At 46.6% G+C, this 10,768-nt stretch overlaps 1 long non-coding RNA gene across 1 annotated transcript; it reads left to right on the forward strand.

The window, feature by feature from the left end:
* Positions 1 to 212: 212 nt before the first annotated feature.
* Positions 213 to 8,514, forward strand: LOC128843892 (uncharacterized). The gene is made up of 3 exons (XR_008446384.1): positions 213 to 349; positions 7,265 to 7,351; positions 8,191 to 8,514. It is a non-coding gene; the product is annotated as an uncharacterized LOC128843892 (long non-coding RNA).
* Positions 8,515 to 10,768: the final 2,254 nt, after the last annotated feature.

Consider the following 10,768-nt stretch of genomic DNA (forward strand, 5'->3'; position numbering starts at 1 on the left):
AGCAGGCTCAGGGGAGGGGGGCAGAGTCAGGGGTTGAGCAGTGAGCACCCCCTGGCACATTGGAAAGTTGGCACCTGTACTCCAGACCCAGAGTCAGTGCCTATACAAGGAGCTGCATATTAACTTCTGAACTTGGCCACCCCGTGTTAGATTGTAACAATATTCTTCTTCATCTTCCCTCATTTCTAGCTGGATTGACATGCTGTGGACAGGCTAGGCAAAAGGCTTCTTCCACTCCTTCCATCCCACACCAGGGATCCATCAGGGGTCTCTCTCCACTCCACCCTGAAGCCTTAGATGGTCAGCATTGTGAAGGGGAAAAGCAAAAAGCTGTCTCAGCCTTAACTGTGTAGGTATTTCTGCCTCCACTGTGAAGCCTGATTGGCTGAGCTGGCAGTCCATAAAGTTGAAGCCAATCAGCCGCTCCCAATTTTGGGTTCAGTTCTAGAGCGTTAATGACCCTGTAATTTCAGAGTGGCGAGTTTTGTTGTCTAATTCCTGCACTAGAGCAGCAAAAGCTGGCACTTCATACAAACTTCTTGAAGTTCACTCTCCTTTTAAGCAACTTCCTATGGCCCCTATGCCTTTCTAAAGTTGCCATCACCATATCCCTATGCTTCTCCCTGGGTCTATTCTACTCTCACTCCTCTGTTTAGCTCCGTATGTATCTGTAGGGTGCAAGTCATGTAGACTCCAAGGTGGGTAATGTTTCAGCTAAGCATTATACATTAAAGTTGATAGTTTTTTTGGCAGAACAACATGAAAATATTTTTGCTTAAAGGGACTATCATGCTTAGATAGGGCTTTTGGCAGCTGTAATCTAGTTTTAAAAATAAAATATTAACATGGGAAAGGAAGAACGACACCTAGGTCGGTACCGGGGGCTCCAAGCATTTAAGGCATAGTTCTGGTATGAAGCCATTACTGTAAAGGTGGCACCATTTTTACACACAGGGAGCAGATCTCTTAAGTTTTCAGATTTCAGAGTAGCAGCTGTGTTAGTCTGTATCCGCAAAAAGAACAGGAGTACTTGTGGCACCTTAGAGACTAACAAATTTATTAGAGCATAAGCTTTCGTGGACTACAGCCATATGCATCCGAAGAAGTGGGCTGTAGTCCACGAAAGCTTATGCTCTAATAAATTTGTTAGTCTCTAAGGTGCCACAAGTACTCCTGTTCTTTTTAAGTTTTCAGAGTCATAGCTACTTATGTGAGCCACAAAAATGAGTTTTCACTCCTACAGAGCCAACACATCTCTGAAAAAGTGAGCTAGATTACATTCTGGCTCATGCATTGTGAGCAGAAATGTTGCATAAATTCCAACTGTTGGACCAAATTTTGCCCCCTCTAACATCTGTACTATCCTGGCACAGCAGGCCTCTTGTGTGCTTTCTACACTCACTTGAATTTTGGCCTGTGTAAGAAATGTTAGATTTTTGAAAAGTTACCTGCCTGCGTTTGTGTGTATTATTTTTCTGTTATGCAGGTTGATGTTTTTAAAAGACATTCTGCATGATAGAAAAAGAAAGTTCTGCAGCACGTGGCTGAGGAATCTCAGTGCTACTTTCAACAGTTCAGATCAGTTGAGTAATCAAAGGGCAAGACAGAGTAGACATGCCTTTGCTTTGCCAGTTGTAAAAAATCAAACTCAGACTTTGCACCTGGCAGAGTTCTAAGTTATAAACAAGTTCTGTTGATATCATTATATTATAGAGAGCACTTTATCTAAGCTACCTCTTGAAACCCATGATCAGGCGATTAGCTGTATCATATAAGAGTGTGTATACGATGTATTAATCCCACATTGTTTGAGTAGAACTTTCAATAAAAGCAGACCAGCTAATATCCAGGACCCTTCTAGTGCTAAACATTTCATTAATACATTTCTGTGCAGTCTCTAAAATGCTTTTGGGAGAAGCACAGTAAAGTGAATAAGGACTGTATATTCTCAGTCTTTGCAGATGCTGTATCCTTCTTAATGCACATGCTGTATATCCAGTACCAGGAAGTTCAGCTCAGTGAACTGCAGTAGTGCCAAAAAATGCACTGTAATGTTGAATTAGCAAGTGAGGCGCAACAACAGACTATTTTTTCTATAGTATGGGGAAGAACTGTTTACAGTCATTGAAATCTAAGTAGTTTATAGGAAATCTTTTCAGAAACCATTATCAGGGTTACTTAAAAAATACACCTGTTTTCTTTATAGCTAACATCTGTATATTCTTAAATATAAAGTGACCTAAAGAGCACTACTCTTCCAAACAATCACATGATCAGCGTTTGCTCTCCTGCTCATTCCACAAGCCCTCCTGATGCTGCCAGCTCCTCCTGTTCTTAGATTTGGGGCAGGCACTTCATCTTTATTTGTTATGTAAACAGCCATGCTTATCTATGGCTCTACTAGTTCAAATGGCAGTGCACCTGGCTGAAGTTACACACAATGACTGAAAACAGCAATAGATACTGGGCTGCTTAGTGATGCCAAAAGTGACGAAGGAACAATTGTCCTCAAAATCAATTGCAAAATGTGCCATGCAACACCTGCATTATGAGAAAAGGAGCACAACTGTCCTAACCTTTATCAGTCAGGAGTTCCTGGTGTAGTGGATTCCCATGGTTGAAAGCAGAGACATCCGCAACAATGGGGGCTTTGTCCTGCACAATTGCTACCAAAGTAGCCCTGAGACTTCCATCAGACTGCTAGGAATATGTCTGGAGTGGGATGAATCTGGCAAAGCACTACTAAATTGCTGTATTGCCAGGCTCAGGACTGTTGGACAGCTGCACAGACTGACAATTTCTGTGCAGTTCTGAAAAAGGAAACTTTAAGGCTTCTAAAGCAGTGCTTCTCGAGCTATCTGATGTGGGGGACTGGCAATTTTTTCCCCCAATGTGCCAGGGACCGGTGCCATATTATTATCCTATTCGACGCTCTTATGAGGAAACTCGCCGCGGACCAGCAGCCGATGGCTCGCGGACCACTTTGAGAAGCGCTGTTGTAGAGGACTGAAATAGCTCTGTGTAAACTCACCATACCATTGAGTAAAGATTCATGATTGTTCTACCCTCTAGAGGTAGCAAAGAGGATATAAGTGCTACTAATAAGAGCTAATTGAGATTTTAAATCAGGACTGCTACTTCTTTGGGCCCAACTCTGCATCCCTCACATGCTCAAAACTCCCATTGAAATCAATGGGAATTTAGATGAGCAAGGAATGCAAGATTAAGTTCTATATTACACTTCATTTTCTAATTTTTTGGAACAGCAGCTTAAGACATAAGAACATTCACCATTACACCTACGTGTGTATCATCTTGTACAGTCTTTGTCATGACCATGACACCCTCTGCCACCCCATTATGACACTCCTCCAGTTCTTTTGTTGCACTGAGGAACATCAGCTGACAACATGTATTTATGTGTAGGGTTAAGGGTGGCAAGTTAAGACCTTCCTTTCTTGGAGATTGCCTGAACTTCAAACATACTGAAGAGCTGGAACCTCAGCTATAGAAGCTGACATGAGGCTTGTGACTTTGGTGGCAGAGAAATCTATGGACTTTTCAGTGTCCCAAGGACTGAAGAGTGCTCTAAAATTGGTCATAGAGAGCTCCTAAATGTGGGCTGAGGCCCCCTCAGCACAAGGAATAGGGTGACTAGTCAGCAAATGTGAAAAATCGGGACAGGGGATGGGGGGTAATAGGAGCCTATATAAGAAAAAGACCAAAAAATCAGGACTGTCCCTATAAAATCGGGATATCTGGTCACCCTAACAAGGAACCATCCCCACAGATATGGATGATAGTAGGAATAAATCTGCTCTCCAGGATACAGCAAGGCTGCTAAAGAAGAATGATTTGATGAGCTGGCAAGATTGGCTCTGAAGGATGTCTACCTATCATTTCCCAAAACTGTTAAAGTACCCAGAGTTCTTATAAGACTAGTGTCCCTTTCAGTTTATCATTTATTCCATTCTAGTTCACAAAGCTCCTAAAGTTTATGTAGGTTTAAAAATTAGGGGCATCAGAGAGATACTGGACCTAGATGGCATACTGATTAAATCCCAGAAGACAGAGCCATTACAGAAGGAGAATGATTTAAGCAATCCACATCCTAGAAGGGCTTGGCATCCTCATGATCACGTAAAAATATTATACAGCCTTACAAGAAATAAGAACTCTTGGTCTCCCAGGAAAGAAAATGTTCAAACTTCCCCTGTAAACAAAGGACTACGGTGTCCTCTAAGGAAAACCACCTCTCCCCTTAGGAATGTTGGCCTGTGTAAATGCAAGCAGTCTCCCAGGGACCCATCTACTAATGGAGCCTCCAGAGACTGAGGGCCTAAAACAAGGGCCAGAGTACAGAGGTGAGATCAGATCAGCATCTCTCTTGATAGATCCAATACATAGAAGTCTGGAGCAGACAAGCAGTGTTTGGCTTATTCTTGGACATGATCATTATATCAAATGCAAGTCTATCTTACTGGTTAACAGGATGAGAGGAGTTAGCCATCAGGGGCAAATGCTCACAAGAAGACAACAAATTCCATTTCAACTGCCTGGAACTCTGAGTAGGCTTTTGATGAAAAGCGTGGCAAAGGAGAGATCCCAAATACCAGTGGAGACTGCTTTAGTTAGCCAAGAGGAGGTTACTCACCCTGTGCAGTAACTGACGTTCTTCGAGATGAGTGTCCCTGTGGGTGCTCCACTCCAGGTGTTGGTGCGTCCCTGCGCCTTCACTTGGAGATTTTTCGTAGCAGTACTCGTACTGGCCACGCATGCACAGAGGCTGCCCCACCCCGTAGTGAGTCTAGGATAATAGTACGCATGCGTGGCCAATCTCCTCAGTTCCTTCTCTACAACGGAGGCTACCCCAACTCCGAAGTAGAGGGGAGGAGGGTGGGTAGTGGAGCACCCACAGGGACACTCATCTTGAAGAACGTCAGTTACTGCACAGGGTGAGTAACCTCCTCTTCTTCTTCGAGAGATGTCCCTGTGGGTGCTCCACTCCAGGTGACTTAAAAGCCGTGTATCTTAAGGATCTGATAGGAATGCCGTAGATAGTACAGCCCTGCCCAAATGTGTATCAGATAGAGGGCCTTGAGTAAGGCCATAGTGTTTAACAAATGTGTGCTCAGAGGACCAGGTGGCTGCTTTACAGATATCAGCCAGGGAAACTTTGCATAAGAATGCTACAGAGGCAGCCATAGATCTAGTGGAGTGTGTTCTGATGCCGTCTGGAGGTGTAACTTTCTTCATCTGATAGCACAACCGGATGCACTGAGAAATCCAGTTCAAAAGTCTCTGGGTAGAAATAGGTGTACCTTTGGAGCACTCCGCGATGGAGACAAAAAGTCTGGAAGAATTTGTAAAAGGTTTGGTTCTATCCAAATAGAAGGACAAGGCCCTGTGTACGTCTAGTGTATGCATTGAGGCTTCGAACGAGTTCGCATGTGGCTTTGGGGAAAAGGTCGGTAAGTGTATCGGCTCATTAATGTGGAATGACGAGTGTACCTTAGGAAGAAAATTGGGGTGTAACCTGAGGGTAACCTTGTCTTTGAAAAATAGCGTATATGGTGGGTCTGCCATAAGAGCTGCTATTTCTCCTGCCCATCTGGCGGAGGTAATTGCCACTAAAAATGCTGTTTTCATCGAGAGGTGTAAAAGGGAGCATGTGGCTAGGGGTTCAAATGGTTGTTGAGTTAGGCAAGATAGAACTAGATGAAGGTCCCACGGGGTGGTGGGTGGTTTAATGTCTGGGTATAGGGTTTGGAGTCCCTTGAGGAAGCGCTTGGTGATAGGATGAGCAAATACAGAAGTATCATCAATTTTGTCATGAAAAGTTGTAATAGCAGCTAAATGGTCCCTGATGGAGCTGAAAGAAAGGCCGGATTGCTTAAGGTCCAATAGGTAGTCAAGTATGAGCGGAAGAGATGCTGATGTGGGACTAAGTTGTTTAGCTGAACACCAGTGTGTGAATCGTTTCCACTTACGTAGATAGGTGGTGCGAGTAGATTGTGTTCTGCTATGTAGGAGCACTCTTTGAACTTGTTCAGAGCAATCTAGTTCGCTTTGGGAGAACCATGTAGGAACCATGCTTTGAGGTGAAGCATGGATAGGTTGGGGTGGAGAAAACGGTCGTGTTGTTGTGATAGGAGGTTCGGAATGAGAAGCAAGGGGATTGGTGGTCGAATCGACATTTTGGTGAGAAACGGAAACCAGGGCTGTCTGGGCCATGATGGGGCAATTAGGATCACCTTGGCCCCATCTGTTCGTATTTTTATCAGGACCCTGTTGAGAACCGGTATCGGGGGAAACGCATAGAGTAAGTTTTGGTGCCATGGGATCATGAATGCGTCTCCCAGGGAATGTTTGCCTAGCCCTGCTCTGGAGCAAAAATTGGGACATTTCTTGTTTTTTGCAGTTGCAAAGAGGTCTATTGCTGGGTAGCCCCAAATGCGGAATACATTGTTAATGGTGTGCTCGTTTATTTCCCATTCGTGATCCCAAGGGAAACGTCTGCTTAGTTCGTCCGCTGTGGTATTCATCACTCCGGGAAGATAGGCCGCTGATACCCGGATGTTGTTCGCAATGCACCAGTTCCAGAGTTTCATAGCCTCTGTGCACAGCGACTGGGATCGAGCTCCTCCCTGCCTGTTCACATAGAACATGCATGCAATATTGTCTGTCATTATGCATACGTGTTGATTCTTGATTAGTGGCAGGAATTGACAGCACGCATTGTGAATGGCTCCAAGTTCTAGGACATTTATATGGAGAGAGGTCTCAGTTGAAGACCAAAGTCCCTGGGCTGTGTGGTGAGACATGTGTGCACCCCAGCCTGTCAGAGATGCATCGGTCGTCAGTATGAGGGATGGAGCCTGCTGAAGAAAGGGGACTCCAGAGCAGAGGTTGGAGTGAATTGTCCACCACTGTAGAGAATCTTTGACTCGGACAGGTATGGAGAGAGTCTTGTTTAGAGGGTGCACATTCGGTCTGTACACCGTGGCCAACCACGCTTGGAAGCACCTCATGTATAGGCATGCATTTTGGATGACAGAGGTGCACGAGGCCATGTGACTTAGTATTTGTAGGCAGTCCCGGACAGTCACCTGGGGATGTTGCGAATCCTTGTGGCCAGTCGGCTTATAGAGTTGAAGCGGTCTGGTGGGAGAGATGCCAACCCCGTCCGCAAATCGAGGTATGCCCCTATGAACTCCAGATGTTGGGTGGGGTATAATGTGGATTTGTTTTTGTTTACTTGCAGGCCTAAAGATAGGAAACAATTGATGGTAAGTCGTATGGATCGGAGAGCTTCGTCGAACGTTGAAGCTTTGAGGAGGCAATCGTCTAGGTAAGGAAATATTACGACCCCTTGTTTTCTGAGGTAGGCCGTAACTACGGCCGGGATCTTGGAAAAAACACGGGGGGCCGTGGACAGTCCGAAAGGGAGAACCCTGTATTGGAAATGTGTGGAGCCGAGAGTAAAGCGTAGGAATCGTCTGTGGGACGGGTGTATAGTCACATGAAAATAGGCGTCCTGTAGGTCAAGGGCTGAAAACCAGTCGCCCTGCTACAGCGCTGGGATTATGGTGGTGAGAGTGACCATCTTGAACTTTTGCTTTTTGACAAATTTGTTGAGCCGCCTGAGGTCGAGGATTGGTCGCCATCCCCCATTTTTCTTGTCTGTTAAGAAATAATGGGAGTAAAACCCTTCCCTCTGTGTCGTTCTGGCACAGTTTCTACTGCTCCCAGTTGAAGGAGATGCTGCACTTCTTGGAAGAGTAGTTGCTCGTGAGATGGGTCCCTGAAGAGGGACGGGGAGGGTGGGTGGGTGGGAGGGAGGGAGGGGAAGGGGATGGCGTATCCAATTGTAACTACCTCTATGACCCATTTGTCGGATGTAATTTTCTGCCAGTGATGAGAGAATGGTCGTAGGCGGTGTCCAAAGATAGGTGTGCCGGCTGAAGTGGGAACGCTGTTTTCTAAACCCTCGACCAATGCTTCAAATCTGCCTATTAGTTGGAGGGGGTTGCGGCGCCCCTATAGAGTTAGGACGACGACACTGGAATCTTGGTCTTCGGCATTGTTGTTGCTGTTGTTGTTCCTGTGGTCTATAGGAGTGTTGTGTAAATGCGGGGTAGCATGGGTGTTGATAAGGTTGATATCTATATTGTCATCTTCTGGTCGCAGGTGGCTGGAGGCCTAGGGACCGGAGGGTTGCCCTTGCGTCCTTCATCGAATGAAGCACGTCGTTTGTGGTGGAGGCAAAAAGTTTTTCCCCCGTCAAAGGGAAGATCTTCAATGGTGCTCTGGACCTCTCGAGGAAAGAAGGAGGAGGAGAGCCATGAACCCCGTCGCATGACCACTGCTGTGGCGGTCGACCTTGCTGCAGTGTTAGCTACATTGAGGGCCGCTTGGAGAGCGGTATGTGATATGGTTTGTCCCTCGGAAACCAGAGCTGTGAATTGTTGTTTCTTCTGCTCTGGGATGTGATCAATAAAATCCATGAATTTATTATAGTTTTTGTGGTCATATTTTGCAAGGACAGCAGTATAATTAGCTATGCGAAATTGTAGCGTCGAGGATGCATATACTTTACGGCCAAAGAGATCCAGGCGTTTACTGTCCTTGTTGGCTGGAGTGGAGCGGGCGTACTGTTGTTTGGCCCTCTGGTTCGCTGAATCCACTACCAATGAGTTTGACGCCGGATGGGTAAAAAGGAATTCAGAGCCCTTTGAAGGGATGAAGTACTTCCTGTCCTCTTGTTTACAGGTAGGTAGGCTTGTGGCTGGAGTCTGCCAGATGGATTTAGCGGGTTCTAAAAGGGCTACGTTGATTGGTAATGCCATTCTAGAGGAAGAAGAGGGCTGCAAGATGTCTGTTAGCTCATGCCGTTGTTCAGTGACTTCCTCTAAGATAATTCTCAAGTCACTGGCAGCTCTTTTAAAGAGATCTTGGAATTTTGCATAGTCATCCGATGGTGTTGGAGGAAGGGGACGTAAGGCTTCCTCAGGCATTACGTCGGGCTCTGCTGGAATAGGAGCAGGACTCAGTTGCTCCTGGAAGTGTGACGGTGCTGCCTGGTATCTTATGTCACTGGCAGGTCCGTCATGAGGCGGTGCTAAACCGGTGTTGCGCCTGGTCAAAGTGCCGTAGCGCACGTGTTCTCGAGGGTACGATGCCCATGGTGCCCAACATTGCCATGGTGGTGGGTAGGGCATAGGTGGTGCCATCCAGGGGTTCACTCCCCATGGGGCAGGATCCTGAGAACAGGCTGAGGTAGTTTTTTTGTAACCTCTGTTGATTGGGGTCTGGGAGTCTTGATATGGAGAAAAAACTGCCTGTGGATCAGTTTCCTCCTCAGTGGAGGAAGGTTGTTCTGATCCTGACTCAGGCATTGGAGAAAAACAGGCATTTATCAGGGGAGACTGCAGAATAGGTGATACCAATAGATCTGCTGTCTGAGTAAATTATAAAGGTTAGGCTCCTGCGTGAGGTGAAAACTGTGGAGGAGGAGGTTGCCGTGAGGGAACATTCCTCTGAGCAGGAGTTTTGCCTTTGATCTCCCTGTCAGCCTGTGCTGTGGTTGCCCGTGCCGTGGTAGATGCCGGGGGGGGGGCAACATCAACCTGCAGAGGGTCAGGCAGGGCGGGAAATGTCGGCACCGCATCCGTCGCGGTGCCGAACGGTGCCATAAACGAGGCAGGCAACTGAAAGCCTGAAGCCTCGGCACCGGAGCTTTGTGCCGCCGCCGCAGCCTGAGGCGGCTTTCGTGCGGTGCCTGAGGAGCCCGGCTCTTCAAAAGTGCTGAGGCGAGGAAACACAGGCAGGGAAACTGTTGACCTGCCTGAGGAACTCACCAACTTCTTTGTTGGAGAGTTTCAGAGTAACAGCCGTGTTAGTCTGTATCCGCAAAAAGAAGAACAGGAGTACTTGTGGCACCTTAGAGACTAACAAATTTATTAGAGCATAAGCTTTCGTGGACTACAGCCCACTGCATCCGAAGAAGTGGGCTGTAGTCCACGAAAGCTTATGCTCTAATAAATTTGTTAGTCTCTAAGGTGCCACAAGTACTCCTGTTCTTCTTTTTGTTGGAGAGGGCTGCCCCTTTTTTGTAGATTTCTTCAGTTTTTTTGAAGCAGGGGGGCTGTGGCGGGCAGTAGAGCCGGAGTCAGCGCCTGGGTCTGAAACTGACCCGATAGACTTTTGCAGGAGGAGCAGTTTCAGTTTAAGCTCCCTGTCCTTCCATGCCCTGGAACTGAGTTTGGTACAGTGGGCACATTTTTGGGGAATGTGTGTTTCCCCCAAGCACTTTATACATTGAGAGTGGCCATCAGAGAGTGTGATAGCGTCCTTACACGTAGAGCAGCGCTTAAAGCCTGTGGAGCCAGGCATGGTAGAAGCGGCTGCGGCTGAGAGAATTTTTTTTTTTTTTAACAGATAAAAGAACTAGTGAACTACACTAACAAGAACTGACAACAAACTAACTACTAGAATAGGTAATTGTAACTAGAGTGAGGGATTTCCTAACGAGTCTGCTGAGCTCCGTCTCAGGCCGGGGACGGTAGAGAAGGAACTGAGGAGATTGGCCACGCATGTGTACTATTATCCTAGACTCACTGGGGGGGGAGGGGCAGCCTCTGCGCATGCGTGGCTAGTACGAGTACTGCTACAAAAAATCTCCGAGCGAAGGTGCAGGGAAGCACCAACACCTGGAGTGGAGCACCCACAGGGACATCTCTCTCTCTCGAAGAAGTGATCACATGTG

The sequence above is a fragment of the Malaclemys terrapin genome, chromosome 10 (genome assembly GCF_027887155.1).
Source record: "Malaclemys terrapin pileata isolate rMalTer1 chromosome 10, rMalTer1.hap1, whole genome shotgun sequence".
NCBI classification, from domain to species: domain Eukaryota; kingdom Metazoa; phylum Chordata; order Testudines; family Emydidae; genus Malaclemys; species Malaclemys terrapin.